At 49.3% G+C, this 27,254-nt stretch overlaps 1 protein-coding gene and 2 long non-coding RNA genes across 8 annotated transcripts in view; all 3 read right to left on the reverse strand.

The window, feature by feature from the left end:
* Positions 1–27,254, reverse strand: part of LOC120384367 — a 166,337-nt gene that overhangs the window by 41,616 nt on the left and 97,467 nt on the right. The gene's annotated exons all lie outside the window — the stretch shown is intronic.
* On the reverse strand, positions 4,273–10,610 carry LOC120384408. The gene is made up of 3 exons (XR_005588866.1): positions 10,293–10,610; positions 5,744–5,933; positions 4,273–4,409 (listed from the first exon to the last, which is right to left on the reverse strand). It is a non-coding gene; the product is annotated as an uncharacterized LOC120384408 (long non-coding RNA).
* On the reverse strand, positions 13,701–17,759 carry LOC120384382. Of its 6 annotated transcripts, none has more exons than XR_005588814.1 (8): positions 17,738–17,759; positions 16,443–16,807; positions 15,702–16,342; positions 15,342–15,431; positions 15,055–15,129; positions 14,705–14,820; positions 14,277–14,421; positions 13,701–14,058 (listed from the first exon to the last, which is right to left on the reverse strand). It is a non-coding gene; the product is annotated as an uncharacterized LOC120384382 (long non-coding RNA). The 6 variants fall into 6 exon arrangements; XR_005588813.1 differs by lacking the exon at positions 17,738–17,759 and adding an exon at positions 17,601–17,623; XR_005588811.1 differs by lacking the exon at positions 17,738–17,759 and adding an exon at positions 17,195–17,548 and having other exon boundaries at positions 15,553–16,342.

Consider the following 27,254-nt stretch of genomic DNA (forward strand, 5'->3'; position numbering starts at 1 on the left):
CCTAAGGGTACCCCAGTATGTTACATGTACGTACATTATGGTCCTGAAACCTGCAGGTATTTAGAGAATTGGAATCTTTACACGCGTGAAAATCTATCTAAACAATGCCCATTAGAAGGTATCTTCAATCTAAATAAGATCATATATCTCAGAGGAGCTTTTAATCACAAAGAAAAGCCTCTGACACAGTGTGAGCAATTTGTCTAGGAACGGGTTAATTTGAAACTCGGCTAACCCCAGAGATAAGGAGAAAGCTGCTCTGTGTACAAGGTCAAAAATCAGTACAGACTATGTTAAGTACAGAAAAAAAAAAAAAAAAAAAAAGGATCGGGCCCAGGCGGCCAGGCAACAGACAGAGAGCTTGGAGAACAGGTTGGAAACTTTTAGGGTGTAGTGAAAAAAACAAAAACAAAAACAGAGTAAGTAAGTATACGCATGTGGGTTCGAATACTCAGAAGAATATTTGGAATGGTGATCCGAGTTGGTAAGTGGTTGTTGAAAGGACAAGCAAGTGATTTAAGGCACAGTGAAAAGTTAACTCTATAGTTGCTGGAGGGAACAGCAGTTGAATTTTGTAAATGTACTAAAGTAAAAAGTTCTTGGTGTCTTTGAAATGTTTGTAAATAAATTCAGGCAAAGAAATTATTAGATTGCAATCATTTGGCTATGAACAATTTTGTTAAATTAGCTGAAGAATGTATCCACTGCTATGTAATTAAAATTGTATTAGGCTCTAAGAGCACTGTGAGTGATGATGTTTTTTTCAGTGTTTACAAGCAGGAGTTACAAGTAAAAAGTGAGCCAGCAAGCATCTGTATTAATGCAAATTATCTAACTAATAAGATAGGAGCCACTAAAACAGGGGCTGCCTATAAAACACATACAAGACAATATGGGGTAATTCTCCTAAATTAACAAGAGTATTTGTATATTTTAAGTAATGATTGACTGCCCAGAAGGGGTAGACTTTTGTTTCTGTCTTTCAGATAATCAAAGAGAAAACTAATGCCAGCTGAACAGCATTCAACATATCATGCATTTACTGACAGAGTAACAATTATGTTTTGTGTTCTATGTTCTGTCTATGTTGTGTTTAATATTTTTTATGGGATGGTCTAATTTAAAATCAAGTGGCAGTGTTAAATTGAAATGCAGATACTTGTTTTGTTTTATTTAAAATACAAAGTGTTTGAATATATCAGAAAAATGTGATATACTAAAGTCTAATACATTTTCTTAAGTAAGAGAAAGAAACTTTATTAGCCAAATCTTTTAATTTAAAGTGGTTATTAAAATTTGCATACTAACAGTCTTTGAAAGCAAGGACATGGAAAGTTAACCCACTCCCCATATTGTACATGGGATCCTTCTGGCTACCTCAGACTTCTAGCCAGAGGGCTGGGGATGGTGGAAAGCTATTGGACTAGAGGTTGTATTGAGTGAACTCATCAAAGTGGGTGTGCTTGTCCTGGCCTGTTGTTCTAAAGCTCTGTAATAAGGTTATTTTAGTGAAAGGGTATATGTGGCATACATTAAATAAGACTAATGTACTGTGTATGTGTTTATTGTTAACAAAAGGTGTATAAGTAAAAGTTTCCTTTGTAGGTTAAGAAAAGAAGCCGAAAAGGTACAAAAAATGAGTTTACTGAGAAAGTAAATAGTTAACATACTCAGTTTCAAAATAAGACACTGACTCCGTTCAAGGACACAGCCAAGTTTTAGCTGTGAGCAAACAACCAAGAAAAGGGGGGGCTTGAATATACCCAAGCAGATGTAAAATCTGCAAAGACACTAATGCAATGTGTTAGGTTTTTTTCTCACAGGTAAAGAAGAAACAACCCAAAGATCCTAGCAGCCCTACCACTCCTAGGAACCAGAAGACTGGGTCTACATAAAGATCCATCAACAAAAGACTGCCTTGGCTCCACGCTGGAAAGGCCCTTTCCAAGTCCTGCTGTCTACCAACACTGCTGTGAAGTGCCAAAGACTGACTGCTTGGACCCAGGATTCTCACTGCAAAAAGACCCCTCCACATCAGAAGAATTTTCCTATTGATGATTAGCCTATTCTTTCTTCTAGTTCTACTGTGCTTCTGGACAGCAGGGAAAAAGCTCCCTTGTCCACTGACAGACCAACTGTGCCTTTAGACTTTTCTAGAAAAAGCACAGCTATTACAGGGTGATATGTGCTGGAAACCTCTCCCCTGTAGGATGCTAAACCACAATTGTTTTGGGAAAGAAGAAGAAACACTCACTCCACTGACATTGCCAAAGTCCAGGAATTCCTGATCAGAAAGGACATTGAGAACTGACCCTGGTGAAGAAACAAAGAATTACACACTGGCAGGAAGAAACTTGTGGGACCCATGTTTGGGAATGTGGTATTAATTGGATTTTGGGGTTTATTCTACAGGCTGCGCCCTGTGTTTTGGATAAATCCTTCAGTATGTATTGCCCTCCCTAATTGGATTTTAAATGACATTGCCTTTATTCAGTTTTCAGATTACTTTTACATACCCAGATTGCTCACAAGGGGCTGCCATTAGATTAGCACAACAAAGAGCCTGGGTTATTTCCTCTGGAAAAAGAGGAAATTGGGCAGATCCCTGTGGGCTGGGGCTAACAGTGTAACAGCCATTTGGAATATTCTTAAAGGCCAAAAACATGATAAGAAATTGGGCCGACCAGAAAGGGCCACTAGCCTTATTTCTGAAGTTCAGCTAACCCAAGTACAGGCTGGAGTTGGTGAGTTACATGTCATTTCCACCCTTAGTTCTATAACCCAGAAGTTACTGACAGAGATGGTATTGAATATCACTGAGGCTGGGAAGGTATTGCAGTGGGATCTAGTATGTTTAGAAATTCAGGATTTCCTGAATGACCAGCTGATGGCCATTCAGAGTGATCTTGAGCACCAGATTTGACCCACTGCCCTTACAGACACATCAGGAGTACCATCTGATCTGTGGTCATGGAGACATACTTGGACACTTTCTGAATGGAAGTGTGGACATTCACAGTGCTCCTTCCAAGCATATGGACCGGTTAGGGTGGGTGTGGCTTCCACATACCGAATCCTGCTGGATCCATGGGGAGGATGCATATGGGACTGAATTATTCACCGAGACATCTGGGAAATTAAACCACTTGGTATACCTACCTGATTTATAGTCAGTGCCCCAATCCCTTAGTTGTTAAATGAACATTCCACTCTTTTGTCCATGCATTCATTCCTGGGTTAGTAACTAAGCTCAAAAGAGCAGTTGTACATATATCTGTAAAGCTTCATTGTTTTTTGTTTTTAAAGTTTGAGAAAACTCGCCAAAAGTTTGTTGAGTATTCTCAAAGGGGGGGATTGTTGGTGCCACTAGGCCTGAGTAAACCAAAGTTGTGACTTTGGGCCTATGTGACCCAAAGTACCTTTATGTAAAGTGCTTTTGTTAGCCTTACTAAACTTTTGTAACCTTTTGTGTTATGTGCTAATTACTGCAGTGGTAAGGTTGCTTGATACTAGATGTAGCCAATATTAAATAAGATAGGCGGAAAGCAGGTGCTGTAATTAAAGTTATATGCATGAGAACGTAGCCCCCACGGTGGGAAAGTACAGATAACTGATCACAGAAAAGTTGCTAACGAGCTAAGGTGGTTTTTTGCCAAGTATGACTTAACTGCTTCATGTGATTGCTATTGCAAAGTGTATTTGCTGCATGGGAATGAAAGGTGGGGGGAGAGGAGGAGTGTGGGGGTAATGGGAATGCGTAGCTGAAGTTCTGTATAAAGAGAGGAAAACTGCTTGCATCGGGGTGCAGGATTTGAGAATGCTTTTCTCCCTGGCACCTATTTGGGCTTAAATAAACCTGGTTTTGCTTCTCCACCCTGGTGTGATAATTAGTGCGACGCACACCGGGCAACGAACCCTACTGTTGCTCCGCCTTGGGCTCTTTGAGCCGGCAACACAGCCTTACCCCTAAGGGAGGCAAACTGCCTGGGCTGGGCTGGGGCGGGAGTGCTAGAGCCGCAGGGCGGGCGGGCGCTTGGGAGGCTACACCCCCACCCCACTCTGCCTCCTTGGCCAGGGAGCCATGGCAAAGGCCCCTCCTCTGGCTGGGCTGGCCCCCCTCTTTGGTGAATCGAGGAGCAGCACTGAGGGGTGCCCAGGCCGTCGCCCCAGAGGACGTCTCTGGGGAGACCCTCCAGAAAGTAAATGCAGTGACTGTAGCAGGCCCTGCGACAGGGCTCCCCACGAGTGTCCCTGTTCGACTGCCCTCACCGTGTTCACACTCCGGCCCGTAGAAGCCAGGGTAGCAATCACAGGTGTAGTTCCCGATGGTCTCCACGCACTCGCCGCGCTGGCTGCAGGAGGAACGCTGGCAAGATGTGATTCCAGGGGCTACTTAGGCACTCCAATTCCTATATAAAAGAAAGGAAATGAAATAAATATTAGACCCACTCAGCTCTAATACTAACATGCTATGACATTTTGTGGCAAATCACTTAAGGGAGACAGGTTAGGTTTAAAATGTTAATGTTTGTTCTTACTTTGTTACTAACTCTGTGGAGCGAGCGACCCCGTCAGGACTCCTGGGCTCTATCTCAGCTCTGGGAGGGGAGTGGGGTCTAGTGGCTTACAGCGGGAGCAGCTACATCTGGGTTCTATATAAGAACGGCCAGACTGGGTCAGACCAAGGGTCCATCTAGCCCAGTGTCCTGTCCTCCGACAGTGGCCAATGCCAGGTGCCTCAGAGGGAATGAACAGAACAGGGAATCATCAAGTAATCCATGCCCTGTCGCCCACTCCCAGCTTCTGGCAAACAGAGGCTAGGGGCACACAGAACATGGGGTTCCTTCCCACCCTGACTAATACCTATTGATGGACCGGTCCTCCAGGAACTTCTCTAGTTCTTTTTGGAACCTTGTTATAGTTTTGGCCTTCACAACATCCTCTGGAAAGGAGTTCCACAGGTTGACTATGAAGCAATACTTTGTTTTAAATCTGCTGCCAATTAATTTCATTGGGTGGCCCCTAGTTCCTAGGTTATCTGAAGAAATAAATAACATTTCCTTACTGAATGTTCATGATTTTCAACCCCCCTAGTCGTCTCTTTTCCAAGCTGAAAAGTCCCAGTCTTTTTAATCTCTCTTCATGGGGAAGGTGTTCCATACCCCTAAGCATTTCTGTTGCCCTTTCCAAATCTAATATGTCTTTTTTGAGCTGGCGTGACCAAATGCACACAGTATTCAAGATGTGGGCAGACCATGGAGATTGAGGCAATATGGTATTTTCTGTCTTATTATCTATCCCTTTCTTAATAATTCCCAATATTCTGTTAGCTTTTTTGACAGCTGCTGCACACTGAATGGATGTTTTCAGAGAACTATCCACAATGACTCCATGATCTCTTTCTTGAGTGGTAACAGCTAATTTAGACCCCATCGTTTTGTATTTATAGTTGGAATTATAATTTCCAATGTGTGTTTCTTTGCATTTGTCAACATTGAATTTCATCTGCTATTAGGGTGACCAGATGTCCTGATATTAGAGGAACAGTCCCGATTTTGGGGTCTTTTTCTTATAGAGGTTCCTATTACTCCCCACCCCCTGTCTCGATTTTTCACACTTCCTGTCTGGTCACCCTATGTAAGGGGTTGTGTCTGGTCAGACTGATCAGTGGAGCTGGTTGTGACTGTCACAGGTCAGCACTATCTGGTTGTATCTGTGTGTTAATGAAGGGGCTGACTGATACCTGTCTATGGAGGAAGAGCCTGCTGGACCCACCAAGGATAAAGCAGTGCAGCTGGGCAGAGCAGCCAGTAGGGAAACGATGCTGCTGCTGGCAGAACTGGTGAAGAAATAGCATTCACCTTGACAGGGCTGTTGGAGGATTCAAATTCGGATCTGTTCACCTGCTGGGGAAGGAGAGCAGCTGGTTCTGTCTGCCAGGATGGAAGCAAGGAAGTGAGTTGTACCTTCTCAGAGGAAAGCACCAGAGACTGGCAAATAGTGGGACACAGACTGTACCTCAGGGTGTGACTGGGGCAGGATGTGTAACCATAGCGACCAGTGGGTCCTTTCCCATCCTGGTCCTTGCTCGCATGCACAGGGTCAAACTGATCACCATGGTTGGGGTCAGGAAGGAATTTTCCTCCAAGGCAGAATGGCCAGAGACCCTGGAGTTTTTTCGCCTTCCTCTGGGGCATCAAGCAGGGACCAGCCCTTAGGGCCATTTAGAAACAGACAATAAAAAACAATAGAAAGTGAAATCTGTCACCTTTCATCATTGCCTCTGTGCTTCTTTAAAAAACAGCTGTTCTCCCCCTCCCCCATACACATGACCCTTCCCCATCTCTCTGCACACGGGACCTTCCCTCCATGAGCGGTGTGTCACCCTCCCCCACCCCCTGCAATCCCTGCAGCTCTCCCCACTTGTTTCCCTTGGTTTCTCTCCCTGTATTTATTCTATTTCCTCTTCCATCCCCACTTTTTGGGGCTATTTCCATCAGATCTTTACTTGTTTTTGAGTTTTTCTTTTTTCTGCTGTCTTTTCTATCTTTTCTCTCCATTTACTTCCTGCAATGGGGCGGACTAGGCCCAGAGGCCCCCTGCTGGAGGCCTTAGGGTCCTGCCACATCCACCCCAGGAAAGGAGCAGTGTAGCTAAGTCTTCCGAGCAGCCTAGAGAGACTGTACAGGGTGTGACCAATCAGGGAAAGGCTGCAGAAAGCAGCCAATCAGGGTGCAGGAGGGCCATATAAAAGGAGTTTCAGCTGCAGTGTCAGTCTGTTCCTTGCTTAAGCTAAAGGAGTGTAGAGGGGCTCTTGGCTGGCTAAAGGCAATGGCTCGTTGGCAGTGAGGAAGAGCTCCTGGCTAGCTACTGGGTCTGAATGTAGAAGAGCCCTGAGGTAAGGGTGAAGTATTGGTGAAGGCTGGGGCTGTGGGGAAGTGGCCCAGAGAAGTATCTGTGGTGTGTGGCTGCTGTTCTTAGGATCCCTGGGGTGGGACCTGGAGTAGTGGGTGGGCCTGGGTCTCCTTTCCTCCCATAGGCCACTGGGGAACTGGGCTTACAGTTGAACTGTGATTGACACACACCCACACCCACACCCACACCCAGCCAGCCAGCCAGCGCCAGAAGAGACCCAGTGGGTGAACATGATTCCCTCCAGGGAGGGAGGACTTCCTGGGGGTGTGGCCTGATACTACTTGAAGCCTGCAGACACACTTGACCAGTGGGTGCTCGTGAGAGGTGGGTGCCCCCCCTGTTATACTTTCCCTTCCTGGTCTCTGGTTGCGTCCCCTTCTGGCCCAAAGCTTCCCAATCTCCTGCCCTGCTCCCAGGCTGTTTCTAATCAGCTCCAAGTGTTAACAAATAAGCAAAGTCTGATTCAGATACTGTAGGAAGGAGTCTTCTAAAAACCCCTGTAGTAAAGGGATATTGACACGCTCCCCATCAAGTGAAATGCCCCATGGTGCAGAGAGCTGGCCCAAGGCCTGTGCCCCAGGTAAACTTGCAGACCAGGGTTTAGCTCCCCACTGCTCACACACAGGCTGAGTTGTGCCCTGCACTGTAATGCAGAGGGGTGGCATTTCCCCTGGGTCTCTGTCACCCCCATCAGACCCTACTGCAGTCAAACCCAGCCCTGCCCCTCAGACCCACTCAGAGGAAAGCTGGGTGAATGTTCCCAGCTGTGATGGGGAAGGAGCACAGGGTAAAGTTCTAGCCCCACTGAAGTCAGTGGGGACATTGCCATTGACTCCAATAGTGCTGGGATTTCACCCACAGCCTCGCTGATCACAGGTCAAACAGAAGCATGGACACTCCTCTCAGTCCAATGCACATGGGGGGTGTTTGTGTTAACCGAGAGATGAGCTGCTGTTGGAATGAGCTGCAGCTGGGAATGCCGGCAAAGTCTGACTAGGGGACTGGATGGGGGAGTCAGCCAGGATCACATGATTGCAGGTGCTTGGAGAGACCCTCTATGGAGGTGGAGAGGGAGGTTGAGTCAGGTTCTTATCTAGGAGCGAGGTAGGTTAGATCATGTCCAAATCCCACTGCCATTTGTCCTGCCTGCTCAGTAATGTTCTCTGCCTGTTCCCATAAAGGTTCACAGGCAGCCTCTACCCATTCTCCTCCTAGTTATTTCTGCGTCACCAATTCGCCATTGTCGTCTTGTCCAGATTTTCCTTTCCTTACAGCCAGTGGGAAAGTTATAAACAAGGGAATATTGCAGCAGGACCCCTGTGGAGAGTTGGCTGGATGTGACCGAGTGAGCATCCTATGAGTGCAAGGCAACAAAACCCCACCAACATCCCCAGCAGCTGTAGACAATAGACTACCCCAAACATGAGAAGTAGGGCATGGTCCTGTGGCTCTAGTTAACCACCGACCTTCTCAGAGGCTGCTGGTGCTGGGAGAGGTCTAGGGCCTATGTCAGACCCTGCTCACTCCACTGCTGGAACCAAAAGCCGTGCTAAAGAGCTACAGACGGTACTAGCAGAGTGGCAGGAGCTGTACTAAAGACAGCATCAGATCAGTGTCTGGCCAAGTCACCCCTTGGAAAAGAACATGCTGACTTTGGGGAAGCTTGGTGACCTCATGGGGAAATGCGACAATAAGTAGGGAGTGGTGGCGGTGGTGATGATGATAAAAACAAATACTACTGCAGTCCTGTCTAAAAGAATTGCTCCATTCTCTGGCTTCCATGCCACTCTCTTTCCCCTGGCCCCCCACCACCCCAAAATAAATTGTGTGGTGGTCAAAGTCACCCTGGCCTACCAGGCAGTCACTGGTGATGCTGGGAATTTTTCCCCACAAAAAACTCTGCTGAAAACTGTTTTTGTTCTCTCTGTTTGACACTTTTTTAAATGGACACTGACAAAACGGAAACTTTTTCAAACAAGCAATGTTCTGTATGAAATGTCTTGATGGGGAAATGGGAGTGAGCTTTGAAATGCTGCAAGCTGAGGATCTTGCAGTAGCTATGGCTGTTTTAACAGGGGATGGCTTTAATTATGTCAATGATTAATAAGATAGTACAGTATCCCTTGTGCTGTTGCATTTTACTGTTTTTATGCTATTTCTCAATTTTTTAATTGTGATTGTCCAGCACAGTTTAGTACTAAAAATGCAAATGAAAATTGGGGAATTTTCTCACTTGTGAGATAAAAACACTGGTTGGCTGTTAAAATGCTCAGCAATGAAATAGTTAATGTAGACATTCTCAATTTGGTACAGAAATAACACGTCTGTTAAGATACACTGAGCAGCTCACATCTCTGAGCTGTGTCTGCCTGCAGGCTCAGGATGACTGCTCTGCAGCAGGAAGGGCTTCTTTACAATAGATGGAGACCCTGCTGGGAAGAGAAGTGACCCACCGAGCTGCCGTAAGGAGTCAGTGGCTGGTCAAGCTGTGATCTCAGCTTGAGTTCCTTCTCTGAGCAGTTTCTGTCTATGGAGTTCTGGATAAACAGCTGGTGGAGCAGCTGTTGGCTGCTCTTTCCCTTCTTCACCAGTGGATGGTGGTGATGAGCCACATAACATCTGCGTGTCAGGCTGCCAGGCTCACACAATGCCTGGGCTGGGAGCTGGGAGCTCTGCTACTAGCTCCAGAGTTCCAGTGCCCTGGTGACTGACACTCGTAAAACACAGACAAGGTGGGTAAAGCAGGTAATCTCTTACTGAACCAGGTTTCCTGCTTTCAGGCGCCACAGAGCTCCTCAGGTCACAAGAAGCTCCAAAGCTTGTCTCTTCCACCATCAGAACTTGGTCCAGTAAAAGAGATTACCTCACGTATCTTGTCTGTGTCTCCTCTTGGGACCAACCCAGCTACAACAACTCTCCTGAACTGGGTAAGTTAGATTCTGTTACAGTGGCTGGATTGGTGCAGACAGCCTGAAAGAAAATTGTACAGGGACTTGGGGGCTAGACCTGGTCAGAAAACGTTATTCCTTAAAAGTTTGTGGAAAATATTTAAATGACTGTTTCTGTGACTTCTTTGGGGTTTTATTTAAAAAGTCCCTTAACTTCTCAGTTTTTGAAAACTGATTTTTTGGCTCTCCTGCAAGTCATTTAAAATGCAACACCTCACTGACATGTTTCCAAAATTACTTTCATCAGAAAATTTTTGAACAAAGTTTGACCAGTTCCGCTGGAGATCAGGGTTCTCTCCTGCTTCATTTGAGCACTGGACCACTTGCAGCTTGGTGCTTGGTCTATTGTGAGGTCACTGGACCAGATCCACCAAGATATTTAGATTCCTAATTCCCAGGGATTTCCACAGGCGTTCAGGGCCTAAATACCTCTTGAGGCTACAGACTGTCCCATTCCGATTCTTCAGTCCTCTAAAGTGCTCCACCAAAACCAGGTTAGGAAAAATCTGCTATTTCAAGAGTGAAATACAAGCAAGAAAAACCTTGTCCCAGGTCACAAACCCTATTCTGTTCCCTCTTCAGGTGAGCTCACAATGCCCCAGCGATGTAGGACAGTGCAGTTAATCCTAGGTAACAGGCTGGGAAATGGACAGTGGTAAGGCTGATGGGAGAAAAGGACATTGTATCTCCAGTAACTTATCAGTATCTTAAGATGCAGGAGACTGGTTCCAGTGTCAGTCATGGGAGGCAGTGATCTGCCAGCAACAATTCTGCCTGTGGTCAAAGGTGACGGCTATTAAATGCCCAGTGATGTTATGAGCTGAAGTGTCACCACCTGGAATCTGCTCCCCTCCCGTGTGGCTGTTACATCCCAGCAGCAATCACAGGCCAGGGGTTAACTGACTTGGGCTCTAAGGTTGGCCAGTCAGAGAGTGATGTGACTCCCCCGAGAAGCTATTGAAGGGAGGTTGACACAGCCCATGCAGGAGGGGAGTTTTAGCAACAAGCAGGCTGTGGAGCAGAGACCCTGGAGGACTTTGCAGCACAAATGACATTTGTGGCTGCTGCTGGTGGTACCTCTTGTGGGGGGAGAGGCAGAAGTGATGGGCTTTCCCTGTGCTGAATTCAGGAAGGAGCAGGGACTGGCCAATAAAAAGGGCTATTAGTTGAATTTCCAAAATATCTCTGAAAAACCAGTTCTGTCCTGTCTCCAGAGGACCCTGCTTAATACTTGTGAAGTTTATTCAGGGCTCATGAAAAGGGGTTCCCTGACCCAGGTGGAGCTCAGGGCTCTGTAGGGAGGAGGGTGTATGGGGACCCGGGTGGAACCTCCAGGGCCAAGATGAAAGCCGTGATCCTCTGCAGAACAGGAAATGGGACACCTGTTTTATGGTTCCCGTCCTGAGGACTGGAGATGCCCCTGAGTGACTGGAGTCTGCAGGATAGAGTTACTGATGGTTCAATGACAGAAGGAGCAGCTGTCGGCAGAACATCAGGCCACGGGGGAGGAGAGGGGTGGTCAGATCCTGATGGTCAGGAGCTTTAGGGAGAGCTAGAGACACTGTGCGGAGACCTGGAAACCCTGGAGAAGATGAAATTCTATAGACTGACTGGCATTCAGGAGTGTGGGGCACTTGGGGAACATGGCTATAGGACTATGATATATGGAGTCTGTTCTGGATTGGCGGTGAGAGCAGTCCAGAGGGGGCCTCACACGTAATGGAAAGGCAGGTTTTTCTGAAGGGGGGTGTATGTCACTCAGTGGCTGGCACCAGGAATTGAAGTAGGTCCCGCACCCCTGTTGGACAAATGAAGGGGGCCAGGCAGCACCTGGGGCTCTCAGAGCCAGAGCGCAATTCCTGAGAGGGAGGGGCTATGAGGAGGATGGGGTAGGAAATGGCAGGAAGCATCTGCCAGAGTCCCCTGAGATGCAGAAAGAGTTTCTCAGCTCAATCTTGATTAGTTCTAGTTTGGGACTAACCTGTGTCAGAGCCTGGGTGTGGCAGTGAGCCCTTGGCAAGCTGGGGAGAAGCCCGGCCGTGCGACGGTTCCTGCTTCCTTCTTTCGAAGGAGTCTCATGTAGCCCTAGGCTGTGAGAGATGCTGCCTTCAGTCTGATCTCCCCTCCCCTGCCGGGGTCTCCATCACTCTCCCGACTCATGTGTCTCTTTCCCTCTGTCACTGGCCACATGGAACCAGTGGGAGCTGCAGGTGCCCAGCCTCTGTCTGTCCTGTGTCTTTGTGCCATCAGCCCCACTCTCTGGTGTCTGGTGTTTGACCCTGGCTAACGCTTGGGGATGCAGTGTGTGCGTGGAAGCTGGATGCACAGTTAAGCTCTGCCCCTCTCCATGTAGGTGGGGCTGTGATCACCAGTCACATGTTAGGATGTGGGGTTTTAACTGGTGGTTTTATACCCCTGCAGCCAGCTCCTCCTAGGCAGGGTGTGTACAGACCGTGGTGCAGTGTTCAGGCCAGGCTGAGATGGGCCGGAACCATCCCTCCACCTGTCTATGATCTCGTGGCAGGGGTGGAGTGGGGAAGGGTTACAAGAAAATAAACCCCTGATCTGACCTTCCTCCCCACTACCCTTGGTTTGGGTTCATTTTGCCAAATAGAAGCTGAAATGAGGAGATTGTTGCAAAACCAGGACTACAACCTTCCCCATTTTGCTCTTCTCTGGTGTTAGGTCCCCTCCTGCACCACTGTTTGTGAGTGACACCAGTTCACGTGGTATCTTTGCACAGGATATCGCATTTTCCCCCAACTGCCTTCCCAAGGTACGAGCCACTTGTATTGTCTTCACCTTGGAGATGCTGTCTCCCTGCAGGGAGAATCGGGCCCCGGTGGCTTTCAGGCGGCTGGGTTTATAGAGGTTTGAGACCCCACAACAACGTTTTGGGCATTGCCCTGTGGTTTAGGTTCAGCGTGCGGCTGGGAAGCTGATTGGGGAGGGGCAGGAAGTGGATGCAGAAGTAACATGTTGCTGGCCCCTCTCCCTCTTCTCATCTCCTCCAGCCACGTGCTGCTAATACTGACCCTGTCCTGTGTCCCCTGGTCGTGCTCTCAGTCCCCTGAGGCAGATCATGGAGACCTGATTTCCCAGAATGCCTGTAATGAGATCTATGGACCCCATGCTGGGCAATACAGGGGGAATGAGCTCTTGCAGGCCAACCCGGCACCGCCCTGAGAGGTGCCAGACTTGGAGGGGGGGTTAGAAGAGAGGAGGGCACAGCTGGAGCAGACTGCGGAGGACAGCTGAAGGCAAGAGCTTCCTGGATGCCTGATGGCCCCTCTGGAGCGAGGGGCAGCCAGAGCAGAACCCACCCTGGGGGACTATTCACTGCTAGCCTGTGAGCCCAGTTCAGGTGCCCAGGGAGCGGTGGCCCCACCATGCCAATGGAAGTGTTGCTCTGGGGTCACTGACTGCCCCTTTCAGAGCCGCTCTTTGAGGGGCTCTTAGGTACGGAGCAGTGGGGCAGAGCGCTTGGATGTGGCCGACCAAAGGCCTTGGCCTGGCCCCTGGGGGCATCCTGGGAGAGGAACATGGTAACAGTGTCGCTGTGCTTCCTGCTTTCCCCTCGACCGGTGCACCTGGCCATGTCCCCTCCCCATCCCTGGGGGCCGTGCACACGGCTTTTCCCTCTCTGGGACGATGGGCTGGTCCCTCCTGTGCTGGGTCCCTGCTGGAGTGGGAGAGTGACATGGGGGCCATGCTGGCACCGATGGGGGAGCAGTGCACCTGGGAGGGACTCTGCCCTGCTGCGGGGCTGGGAGCATGGGCATGGCCGGGGGGCACAGGACGGGTTTATAGAAAATTCAAAAAACAAAGGGAGACAAGTTCTCTCTGATTGATTTTATTATGTCTGTTCCTAAATAGCCCTAAGGGCTGGTCCCTGCTCGATGCCCCAGAGGAAGGCGAAAAACCTCCAGGGTCTCTGGCCAATCTGCCCTGGAGGAAAATTCCTTCCTGACCCCAAACATGGCGATCGGTTTCCCCCTGTGCATGCGAGCCAGGACCACAGTGGGGAAAGGACCCACTGGTCGCTATGGTTACACACCCTGTCCCAGGCCCCTCCAGGATAGTGTCTGTGTCCCAGCACTCACCCGTCTCCAGGGCTTTCTTCTTTGCTTCCATCCCAGCAGCAACTTTTGAACATTGTGTCTTGAATACTGTCCACGCTGCCCGTTTCCTTCATCTGAAAGAAAAACCAAAGCCACTGATGTCACTCAAGTGACAAGTAGATTCAGCACCTCCTAATAAAGACGAATCCCCTGACATCTGCCATCCCCCTCACATCCTCTTAGCTCCTGAGATGTGTGATCAGCTGTAACAAACCCTTTGGCATAACATAAGTTACAATCAGCACTACAAAATTGCTATGCTCATTTCTTAGACTTACCAAATGCTGCTTACCTCTCCTCAGAGCCAATCCTGTTGCTTTATTGAATGAAGGGTCTTTCATATTTTGAGATCCAATCGTCATTTCTGGTGTTGAATCTGTTCAGCTCCATTCCTATTCCTTTGTACTCAAATCCTGAGCATCTGTAACTCTCTCCTCCTGAAAAGACAAATCCATTTGGCAATAAGAGAATCCTAAATGCTCACCTCCTTGTCAGTGATGGTCTGCTGCATTGTGGGTTGGAAACTTGAAGGTGATAAGTGATTGTCTTCCCATTCTAGTCAAGGAAGGCAACTTTTTGCAGGTCTGGCAACATGCATTTGTTTGTTCTGCAGTAATATGACTGCTTATAATCCTCCCAGGAGATCAGATCAGCTGCATTTCTTTCACCTGAAGGGAAACCAGATCCATCAATTTCTCCATTATGAAGTGAGTTCCTTACCTCTTGGTAGCAGTGATGAGTTTTGCTTGTTTTCTTTTTGTAGATATCCCAGATCTTCTAGCAACTTCCTGAAGATTTCACACTCTCAACGTTCAAATCATCTGCATTTCTCTCATCTGAAAGTATGAGGATCTATTCATTTCCACTTGAATGTTAAAGAAAGGTGCTTTTTTTCCTCTTACCAACTGACATGCCTGGTTCAGCTAGTGGGATTTGCATTAATCCCTTCTAGAACACAACAGCCCTCTGGTCTCCTTCCATCTGGAGATGCAATTTGGCCTATTTATTTGGTCTGCAAGTGTTGCTTTAGCACCAGATTCATTTAGAACCAGGGAAATGTAAATGCTTACCTCCATGTCTGTGATGTTCTGCTGACTTGATTCAGATTTGCGACTAGCTGAACTACTTGAAGTGGCTTTTTTTGTCTGTGTGTTATTTCAAGGGAATAAAAAAAAAAGCATTTTGTCACTGGAGTCCTCAATGGATTGAGCAGTTGGCAAGTCCATGTTGCTTTATCTTGTGTCTGCTTTTGACACTCTCCCCATGACAAGTAAGGTCATCCACAGTTTTTCTCCCTGAAAGCAAAATCCACACCACTTAATGTACACATGGATGTTTGGAGACTGGTATTTCTTACCTTCTTGCCCAGGACAGCCATGCCACTAAGCCTCACTTCTCCCTGGTAGGAATGACCACCTGGTCTCTTCATATCTCAGAAGAGCAAAACCTGCAATCAGTGTTTGATAGAATTATTTATTACTACTTATTACCAGCTATGAAGAGTCATCAGTGGAGAAGGTTCCTTAGCATCCAGATCACTAGGCTTCTAGAGACCTTTCAGTGCTCACCTCATTGTCAGTCATGTTCCACTGCAAGGCTTTGATTCTTAGCGGTACAGCTAGCTACACTGGTTAAAACCTGAAGCTTATAAATGGCTGCTTGCCTTTTTCTGAACTAGAAGTAAAAGATGGTTTTCCCTCTGGCCAAGTATTGTTACCTGTCTGACTTTTTTTCTTAAATTCAGCAGCCTCTCATCCTCCCTTGAATCGTAAGACCTTCCTTTCACCTGAAAATAGAAACAGAGCCTTTCATTCCTGCCTCCATGCTGTGAGGAGGTGCGTTCCTTACCTCTTGATAGAAATGATCAGTTCCGCTTATTTCTTGACATCTGAAAAATAAGCAACAATGATCAATTAGGCACAAATAGAATCAGCTGGACAACTCCTCTCTGCAAATGGAAGAACAGGCTCAATGCTCATCATCACACTCTGGTTAGTTGCACTTGTTCTTTGAAATAACTTCCCTGTTACATCCTTGTAGGAACAAGCAATGGCCTTCTCTGGGAAGGAAAAAGGAACAAAGATCATCATCATTGGTTAGAATTACCAATTACTTTCCTTTCATCTGAACAGGTAGCTCCCATTTTTAGTGCTTTATTCAGTACCGCAATTTCTTGTGCTCTTTAGAGAGATGAAGATTTCCTCAGTTACCTTCCTTCCACCTGAATGGATGACCAGAACCATTGACTATTACAATACATCATTCCCATATTTCTTACCTCCTTAAAAGGATGGATCAGCTAATTCCTTCCTGTAAACTACAGCCATGTGTCATCCTTGCATCTTGAAATATGACCACCTGCAAAGATCAATGTTTGACAGACCATATTTTTGTCAGGCAACAAATGTAAATGAATTGTCATTGGATTCATTTTGTAATAGGGAATATAAATGCACACCTTCTGCGTGATGAATTGCTGGATTAGTTTCTCTCTTTCTCTCCATACAATCAGCTGTACTGTTAATCTAGTAGGTATAAGTGCTTTCCTTATTCTTGGCTAGAGCAAGTCAATACTTCTGTAACCTCAGAAGCTTTGGTTATGTATCTTGCTTTCTTCTTATGAAACTGCTTGTAGCCTTTGACAGCAAAGGCTAGATTCACTTTCTTCACCTGAAAGTACACTGAGATTGGTTAGTTTCCACTCCATTGCTAGGAGAAGGTGCATTCCTTACCTCTTGGTATGAACAGGATCTCTTACTACTTCTGACAGACAAGCGGCAGTGATCAAATCAACAGAAATAAGAGATCACTTTGCAGTTGGACCTGAAAGGTAAGAACCAAGCTGATACCAACTCTCAGCTATGGCCAGTTGTAACCTTTCCTTTTTGAATTGTACAAATACCTGCATTGTTAACCCTTAGTAGTTACAACTGGCTGCTTTGAGCATATCCTGACAAAGGCAATTGGGATTCTACATGATGCTAAAGAAATCCGTCTGGGTTCTTACCCCCATCCACTTCTGTGCTTCTCCTTTCTCTTCTCTTCTAGCCTCTTTGCCCACTCCTCTCTTTTTTTTCCTCTCTCCTCCCATTCCCCTTAGTTCCATGGTGTTTCTCATTAATTTCTTTGGGTTTTCCCCCCCACACACACCCTCTCCTCCCTTATCAATACTTCATCCCTCCCTCCCTGACTTGTTTCCTTCCTCCTTACAAGAATACTTTCCTTCATCCTTCTGTGTCTCACATTCCCTTTAGCAATGGAAGCAGGTTGGTCCCAAAGGCCCTGCTCCATCACCCTGGTCCCTGTACTCAGACCCACAGGTAGCAGCCATGTGCTCTAGGTGACAGCCTGGTGTGAAATGCTGCAGCCCCTGGGGGCTGACCCAACAATCACTGCATCACAACAGAGTCCCGGGTCATCACCAACTTGTCATTTGGGCAAAGTGACCTGTCTCATGCCCCTCCCCCCCAGGGGAGCTGTAGGGGGAAGGCTCTGGCTGACTCTAAACTCTCAAATGAGTCAAATTACACTCCAGATCTGGAGTCACCAGCTGGGGCTGTTTGTGACAGTGAATTCCAGGGTCATGAATGGCTCCTTTCCCTTACGCAGCCCTCACCTATAGGGTGACCCGATATCCCTATAAAATCAGGACAATTCTGATTTTTGGGTCTTTTTCTTATATAGGCTCCTATTTACCACCCCCTCCTCCCCGTGTCCGATTCTTCACACTTGCTGTCTGGTCACCCTACTCACCTGTCTCCATCTCTCTGTCTAGGTCACCACGCCTACGGTGGAATGTTCCACTTCCATCACAATGGGCCAGTTCTGAACAGTTCCTGCATCTCCCTCTGAAACCAGTGGGAGCTGCAGGTTGGGGTGACCAGATGTCCTGATTTTTATAGGGAAAGTCCTGATTTCTGGGTCTTTTTCTTATATAGGCTCCTATTTCCCCCACACACCCTGTCCCAATTTTTCTCACTTGCTGTCTGGTCACCATAGCTGCAGGTGCCCAGCCTCTCTCAGGACTAACCCTGTTGGCTGCATTTCATGGCACCGGGCTGTCCTCCATCTTGTGGTCTAGGCTGATTGCTGCAGACCCACCCAGGGACTGACAGCCAGTGACTCCTGTGCAGGGGAGTCCAGGCAGGGATTTCAGTGTTAGCTGGAGATGGGCAGATACCAGAACCATCACTCCACCCTTCCATGATCCCTGGGGGCTCTGATAAAAGGACACCTGTCATTGGCTGTGTGGGCCCATATGTTGTCCTGGCTCTGGCCAGGTAGCTGCCCCAGCAGACCTCAGTCAAACTGCCCAAAAGACAACAGACTCATTCGGTGTCAAAGGCACTTGGCCATGTTTGTTGTTGACAAAGCACTTGTACTAGCACCCCATAGACTCTGCATAGACACTAGGAGATGTACGCCCATGAGAATGGACCAGCTCAGTCAGCAGCGGGACTTTCCACTGCCCCCTTGGCCAGATGTGCCTTCTGTGACCCCTCTTTTATACCCTGATACACAACTTGTTTGTATCACCCCTCTCACGTGCTTAGTTTCCACCCTACACCCTGGACCTGTTGGTTCGAACCCTAGGAGGGGTCAGTGTGTCCCTGTACCATCTTTGGGGAGTGTATTTATTCTATAACGCTGTAGCAGGGTATTCTCGTACTACCCTTCTGGACTGTGTTTAGTGACTAGCTGGTGCCTAGTATTTATTAGGAGTGTCTCTGTTTTAGCAACACCTGCCCCATCCTTACCAAGTTCATGTACTGGACAGTGGCGTTGTAATCAGGGCCTGACTCTGGCTGATGTTTGGTTCAGGCCTCATCTAGTACCAGGCTCTGTGTTTCAGGCTCTTTCTGCTACAACCCCCATATCCAAACCACCCCAGGTTTGGCCTTGGTTTTCCCAGCAGATGAGTTTGCAAAACCAAGACCTGAACCATCTCCCCTTCTGTTCTGCTGTAGTGTTAGGGCCTCTCCAGCCTTGTTTGTGAGTGACACCCCCCCCGCCCCACCCCTGTAACTTGAGTTGCCTTGAACTACCTGATCTGTTGTTCACCCTGACCCCCAGGGCAGGAGCAACTCCCACGTGGAGACATTCTTGCCCTCCACTCAGCATCAAGCCCCAACCTTGCTGGCCTGAAGCTTTCAGGAGGTTGGGCTTATAGAGTTTGCCAGTGAGCAAAGAGTCAGAGCTGCAAACTAATTCCACTGCAACAATTTGTACTTCACTGGGTGGTTTGGGTTTAGTCTGATGGTGTAAGGACAATGTCTGTGAGAAGTAGAGACATGTCAATAGGAAGTGGAGATGAAATAGTTGTTTCGCCATGTTGTAGAGGGGAGGTTAGTGAGAGCTAGAACCGAAGGGAGAGGGAAAGACAGATCTCTCAATGGTCTCAGATTATCTCACTCAGAAACAATTCCATAAAACATAAGAAAGAAGATAGAAGTTAGCAAAAGACCACTTTTACCAGTTCAGGAGTGCCCTCATGTTCCTTATGACCAATTTATGGAAATATTGGACACTGAGATTGATGCATGGGGCATATTTATGTTGTTCCTTGCTGTGATCCCACCTCTCACAGGTAGGTTCCTGTGTCAGTTGTTTGCTTTCAGAGATGTGAAACCCTCTTCCAAATACCGAGCAGCTGTGACCACGTGTGGGTGCTGCTGATCCGTGTGTGGCTGGAGCACACATCCTCCCCGACTTTGTGCCCCCCGTGTGGGCATTTCTCAGCCGGCACGCTGGCAGTGACAGACCTGGGGCTGCACAGACTGGGCGAAGGGAGGGGGCGGGGTTAGAGTTCCCATTGAGAGTGGGACCGTTGTAGAAAACGTACAGTTGTTTGTCTAATAGCTGTTTTCTTTGTCCCTTCAGTTTCAGTGCTGCTCTTCTTCCCCTCGCTCCAATCTCACTACCCGCTTGCGAAGAGGAGCTGCACAGAACAGGGCTGGAGTCTGGGGGTTCGGTCCAGGTAGGGGAAGGGGACACTAGTTATCTGAGAAAGTTAGTCCCAGCAGTCCGCTCTCCCTTGGAAGATGACAAAATTCTCCTACCCCTGTCCCTGGGGTCTGGCTTCTCCCTGCACTGAGCCATGCTGCACAAGTTCGGAAATGAGGGTGCGTAGGGAAGCCGGTCTGGCAGCTGGATAAACACAGTGCGATGTCCCTTTGCTCGGGAGAGGTGAGGGGCTTGTGGGGCTGCTCTGAATCTCCAGGGAACCGTATAAAGGGGCAGTGTCTCTTTCTTTCCCTGTGCTTGTCCCTGGTGTTAGGCAGGCACAGAGGCAGGATTTTCTGGTGATGCTGGGGCAGGTGGTGGTCACAGTTCACATTTTCCTTTGCGGGGCAACTCCATGTGCTTGATGAGAATATAGTCAATTTCCAGTCGATTTGCCTCCCAGGCCTGTGAGCACATTTCAACAAATGTGTGGTGTAGCAGAAGCTGAAGCTGGGTCTTGATGGTCAAGGGCAGTACATATCTGCTTAATCCACCCTCACAGCCGATCAAACCCCTCCATTCAGTGACATGTAGAGGGGTGACCATTTGCAGAAACATCTCTCTGGCACAGAGTGCCGGATCTCCTCCACCGGATTGGGAAGCCATGTCCCTGTTCCATGCTCGTACCTTGACAACCTCTGTTTTCTCCAAATGTTGGCCGGCCTTTAAGGAAGAAATTGTGAGCTGGTAGCATTGCCCCTGGAATGAACTGCCCCTCCCCGGCCTTCTGAGAGTCTATGAAAATTCTAAATTTTTTAAAACCTTAGTACACGTATCTTACTACCAGTAGCCTCTGCTCCTTCCTCGTGGGCTGCGAAAGCTGTCTGGGAACCAAGGATGGTCTAACAGTCACATTCCTGGAATGCTGAAAAGTATCAATATTCTGGCCTCCTTCAGCAAATTATGATAAGGGGGAAGATTTCTTGTTTTTTTTCCACAGAAAAAAACTGTATAATGCTACCCTTGTCTTTGAAATGGCAGGACCTTCAGCTTCCTGGAGGGAAACCATTCTGCTCGAAGGGCAGGAGCGGCACCCCAGAGACAGCAGAGGCAGACGGAGCAGGACTCTGTAGCACCTGGTTATTGGCATGGACAGAAGGAATCAGGAGCAGTGATGGTGTCCCTTGTATAGGTATGTGGACAGAGTTGGCACCGGGGTTGGTAGCAGGGTTTGGTTCTTGGGATGGTATTTTTGTTGTGTGGTACGTAGTTGCTGATGAGTATTTGTTTCAGGTTGGGGGGCTGTCTGTAGGCGACTACTGGCCTGTCTCCCAAGGTCTGTGAGAGTGAGGGATCGTCCTTCAGGATAGGTTGTAGATCCTTGATGATGCACTGGAGAGGCTGGCTGAAGGTGATGGCTAGTGGCATTCTGTTACTTTCTTTGTTGGGCCTGTCTGGTAGTAGGTGACTTCTTGGCACCCTTCTGGCTCTGTCAATCTGTTTCTTCACTTCACCAGGTAGGTATTGCAGTTTTAAGAACACTTGATAGAGATTCTGTAGGTGTTTGTCTCTGTCTGAGGGATTGGAGCAAATTCAGTTGTATCTTAGAGCTTGGCTGTAGACAATGGATCATGTGATGTGGTCTGGATGGAAGCTGGAGGCATGTAGGTAAGAATAGCGGACAGTAGGTTTCCGGTATAGGGTGGTGCTTATGTGACCATCGCTTATTTAGCACTCTAATGTCCAGGAAGTGGATCTCTTGTGTGGACTGGTCCAGGCTGAGGTTGATGGTAGGGTGGAAATCATTGAAATCTTGGTGGTATTCCTTAAGGGCCTCCTTCCCGCAGGGCCGCCCAGAGGGGGGGGGCAAAGGGGGCAATTTGCCCCGGGCTCCGCAGGGGCCCCCAAGAGAAGAGCGGAGGCTCCCGCCTCCGCCCCTCTCCTGGAGCCTCAGCGCATCAAGCGCCGAGTCTCCGGGCGAGCCCGGGAGCCCCGCCCCGATCCGAGCCGCGTGGTGAGGGGGTGGGGCTGGGAGCTCCAATGGGGCCTGAGCCCCGCCCCGCTCAGAGCGGCGTGGGGAGGGGGCGTGGAGCTCACAGCCCCGCCCCCTCACCACGCGGCTTGGATCGGGGCGGGGCTCCCGGGCTCGGCCGGAGACGTGCTCGGGTAAGAGGCTGGGGCGAGGCGGGGGAAGCGGGACCCGCCGCCGAAGCGCAGCCCGGTCTTCGGCGGTGGGGGGGCCCCTTCTGTTCCGGGACCCGCCGCCGAAGTGCCCCGAAGGCCCGCAGCGGGGACCCCCCCCGCCGCCAAATTAACAGCGCAGACCGGGCTGCGCTTCGGCGGCAGGTCCCGCTTCGGCGGTAATTCGGTGGCGGGGGGCTCCCGCCGTGGGTCTTCGGGGCACTTTGGCGGCGGGTCCCGTAACGGAAGGGCCCCCCGCCGCCGAAGACCCCGGGCCCCCGGAATCCTCTGGGCGGCCCTGCCTTCCCGTGGGTCCAGGTGATGAAGATGTCATCAATGTAGTGCAAGTAGAGTAGGGGGTGTTAGGGGACAAGAGCTAAGGAAGCATTGTTCTAAGTCAGCCATAAAAATGTTGGCATACTGTGGGGCCATGCGGGTACCCATAGCAGTCCCGCTGACTTGAAGGTATACATTGTCCCCAAATCTAAAATAGTTGTGGGTGAGGACAGAGTCACAAAGTTCAGCCACCAGGTTTGCCATGATGGTATCCGGGATGCTGTTCCTGATGGCTTGTAGTCCGTCTTTGTGTGGAATGTTCGTTTAGAGGCTTCCACATCTATAGTGGCCAGGATGGTGTTTTCTGGAAGATCACCAAAGGATTGTCGTTTCCTCAGGAAGTCAGTGGTGTCTCGAAGATAGCTGGGAGTGCTGGTATAGGGGAAGACTGATAGAACGGGTGGCTAAAGAAGTTTGGGGTCCATCTGCTAACTTGCTGCCCCTGACTGGGAAGGGTCTGCAGGACTCCCAGGACCACACCCTCGACTAGCACCCAAAGCCTTACACATTCCAGTTAGTACTTTTATTAAATGTTATCATTTCCCTGACCTGAGCGAGATCCCTCCTTCCTAGCCATGATGAATATAAGATGTTTTCAGGCTCAGGATTGGGGCCCAGAATTCACAGCACGTGCACTGGAATGGTGTAACGAGTTTGACATGCATCTCATGAAAATTATTGTTTTCCTTACAGCCCCGGCTTCTGGAGTCAAGAGGATCTGTGTTGAGTTCAGCCTTGATTCTTAAAGAAAAAATAAGTTTCTGGCCCTCATGTGACCCCAGTGCACCCTAAAGACTCAAAAAGCAGAAGGCAAATAAAAACAACACAAAATGTACTAACTTTTACATAATCTCATCGTTTTTAAGCCAATCTCATGAGTTTTGGTGAGCAGGACTCATGATTGTTGAATATTTGGGGTTGGCAATACTGTATCTTACTGCAAATGCTTTTCTGTCTGTCCCACACCCACTGCCCCTCCCCACGTGGGTTAGGGAGTATCCAAAGTCCCAAGGATGGGGAAAGTGTAGCTAGTGTGATGTGCTTACAGACACCACACACACCCCCTCCGGCTACCTCCAAATGTAGCGGAACTCACAACACAGATAAATGTCTTTGCGGCTTGGTTGATGTGCAAAAATATGAACGCAATTCAAGTACCAATACAGGCAGCTGCCACCACCCTGTGATTAAAAGGCCCTTCCTAGCCCCCACTTCCCAACCTTGACCAGTTTCAGACTTAGTAGCGACTACTGCTCCGTAATAGCCACTAAGCGCACTTAGCACTGCCGACCAAGAATGGTTAAAAAAAATGGGTGCATGTCCCCACCCCCCACTTCCCCAAACCAAATGTAGCTAAGAGTGACGGAGTACTGCTGATAAGAGATGTGTGGACAGATAAGAAAAAGGAATCGCACAATGACTGTATTACAACTCAACCACCATCCTCCACAGCCTAAAAAGTTAACCCAGTGGAATTGCCCTGTTAAAACTCTTTAATGTGTGAATTGTCACAGGAATGAACACTCTCCTGAAGCTCTGTAGCCCCCGGGTATGTGCCAATGTTCCCTCGGGAGCTCCTCCAGCAGCTGGACGGGGGTGACGGTGTCCCCTAGGCACAGGCAGATGTCTTCGTTTGTCTCCCTGCTGTGCCAAGATGCATCCAGATATGGCATCCCTGATTTCCCTTGCATGCTGGGAACCCGGGCCAGTGTGCACAAGGGTGGGATCCGGCTGTCTGTACAGAGTTTATAAGCCTGACTTGTCCAGAGCCACTTTACCCTCACAAATGTTGTGGAGCGAGTGCCAGGCAAAGTTCCAACAGACTTCAGTGAGGTCAGGATTTCACCCGTTGTGCATCCAGGTCTGAGGCTTGGAGGGACAGGAGTAAGATCTATAATTCCAGGGTGTTTGCTCAGATATTTGAATCCATTTACCTTAGTGCCCAAAACTCCAGGAGTCTGTTTCCCCTGCCCCTGAGCTCTGCTTTTGTTCCATCTCCTTTTGGGCCATCGTCAGTACAGGAACAGGAGCCTGACAAGTAGCGGCGGCTGCTCAGAGGGCTAATTAGACATGGCCCTAAAGTCTATATCTAAGCTTCAGCCCTGGCTGCATCTTCACTCTGAGCATCACCTGAGTCAGTTTTGTCCCTCCATCAGCAGCTGCTCCTGCCCCCCTACTCTGCTCTGCCGGCTCCTGGCATCAACTGCCGCTGCAGGGTCCTAGCACCCCCCAACCACTGGTGCCAGGGCAGGCTGACCCAGGCTGATCCTGACCTTCTGCCTCAGATGGACCCTTCCCTTTTCTGGCGGGACCCTCCACCAGCACAGGGCCCCCCACCCGCAGTCACTGCTCCTGCCCCACGCTGGGCAAGGGACAGCCCCCTCCCCCACCCCTAGAGAGGCTACAGTGAGGGGCAGCAGCAGGGGAGGAGGCACACACATGATGGCAGACCCCTGCCCACACCCCCACAGGGGATTCGAGGGGGCTTCCTGGACCTGAGAGGGGCCCTAGGAACACGTGCAGTGACAGTGGTGCATGGTGAGTGTCCTCCTCTCTTTCCCCAGCTGGGGGCAGCCTGCCTGCACCCCAAACTCCTCATCCCTAGCTCTGCCCCATCCCAGAGCCTGCATCCCTTCCAGAGCTCTCACCCCCCCACACCCCAACCCTCTGCCTCAGCCCTGACCCCCCTCCTGCACCATGAACCCCTCATCCTCAGCCCCACCCCGCAGCCCTCACCCACGCACCCAACCCTCTGCCCTACCCCTGAGCCTCTCCCACACCCCAAACCCATCATCCCCATTCCCACCTCAGAGCCCTCACCCCCCACACCCTGAGCCCCTCCCACACCCCACACCGCAAACCCCTCATCCCCACAGCCCTCACATTTTTACATTATTTTAATGTTTAATATATATCAGCTTACAAGGCAGGGGTGGGGGTGGAGGGGGTGGGACTTGAATCCGTTCTGGGCACCACCAAAAATCACACAAACCTGCCGCCCCTGGTGCCAACTTGCCCTAGGCATTTGCAAAACATGGTCCTGGGGGGCTGGATCCCGCTGAAGTCCCCTCTGAGGCCTGTAGCTTCATCCTCCTACTCCCAATAGATTACTGCTTGAACGAAGCCTTTAGGGGAAATCACAAACATTTCTTCTTTTACGTCTACTACTGTATTTGCTGATCAGAACATTAACCCAATAGGGTTTTTTTAATGTTTATTTGCATACAGGAAATATTAGCAATTTAGCACTCAGAGCCCGTTGACGTCTGTTCTCCAACTAAGAAAAGTGCAATTGAACAAATAATGTCAATCAAGTTTCATAAAATTGCTGGATAAGGAACAAAATGGCTCCACGGACACAGCCTAAGCTATGTCGGTAAGAGAGAGAACGCGAATAGCCAACCAGCCTTAATTACAGCGGTAATATCACTGCACCGGTGTCAGTGCAAAGCAGAACCTGTGCCAGACGGGCAAAGCCTGCTCTCAAGCCTTCAGGCCCAGAGCCTCACAGGTTGTAGGTGCCTAACTCCCATTGATTTCTCTGGGCATTATGTGCCTAAATACCTTTGAGGATCTGTGCTTAACGCCCTCCCGGTGCAGGGCGCTGCACGTGTAACGGGACAGGAGATCTTGAGCCTGCCTTACTGCAAGAGCTGCTCTGCAGCCGCCGAGTTCCTCCTACCCAGCTGCAGCAGCAAGTTGTACACTTAGCTACGTGCTCTCCTTTCACCGGCGTGCTACACAATCGTGATGTCTCTGCCCACACGCGTACGCAGTGTTGCTGTAGCCACGTGGGTCCCAGGATATCAGCAAGACAAGGCAGGTGAGGTCTTGTCTTTTATTGGACTAAATTCTGTTGGTGAGAGACAAGCGTTAGAACTACACAGAGCTCCACTTCAGCCCGTGTTCCGGGGGAACCGTCCCGCTCTCTCAGCAGTCGAAGTTGGTCCAATAAGACAATTGACTGGTCCCTTAGAATCTGTGCTAACTGCTCCTGCTAAACTATCGGTTTGATCCTGTATTTCGCGGTGGCACTCGCAGTACCTTGCCCAGGCCTGAGGAAGAGCTCGGTGCAGCTGGAAAGCTCGTCTCTCTCACCAGCAGAAGTTGGTCCAGATACGACCTCGCCCACCGGTACGTGGCCAAGCAGACAGTCAGTGCAAAGAGCACCACCTCCTGGCACACTCGTTTAGGATCAATGCTACACACACTTCAGTAAAGGTGTTTGTTCTTCGCTGGCAATGAGTGCTGAGTCCAGCTCTGAACAGTCTCTGCCTCATTAACGTGCTGTGGAATGAGGATGTTCTCAGACGTGACTGTCTGCCCACACCCTGCTCCTTTTATACCCTGTGAAGAGAGGCCATGTGCAGGGGTGCTGGGGGTCTCTTAGAATTATAATGCCAGGAAGGATTTAAAGCAGGACTGGAGTGAGCGTAAGGTGGGTGCTAAAGGTGAGGGCTCATGCTGGAAAGGGGACTTTCTTTTAGAGTGGGGTGGGCAAACTTTTTAGCCTGAAGGCACCAGTGGGTATAGAAATTGTACGGTGAGCCATGAATGCTCATGAAAGTGGGGGTTGGTTGCAGGGGTGTGCTCTGGGCTGGGACTGAGGGGTTTGGAGGGTGGGAGGGGGATCAGGCCTGGGGCCAGAGTCAGAGGCACCAACTTTCTTCAGCGCCGGTGGGTGCCTGAACCCCCTACCCCTTTCCCTGCCCCTGGCCCCGCCACCATTCCAACCCCAACCCCATCCCCACCCCTGGCCCCACCCTAACTCTGCCCCCTCCCTGCCCCTATTGGATCCCTGCCCCAAATC

The sequence above is a fragment of the Mauremys reevesii genome, linkage group 16 (genome assembly GCF_016161935.1).
Source record: "Mauremys reevesii isolate NIE-2019 linkage group 16, ASM1616193v1, whole genome shotgun sequence".
Lineage (NCBI taxonomy): Eukaryota > Metazoa > Chordata > Testudines > Geoemydidae > Mauremys > Mauremys reevesii.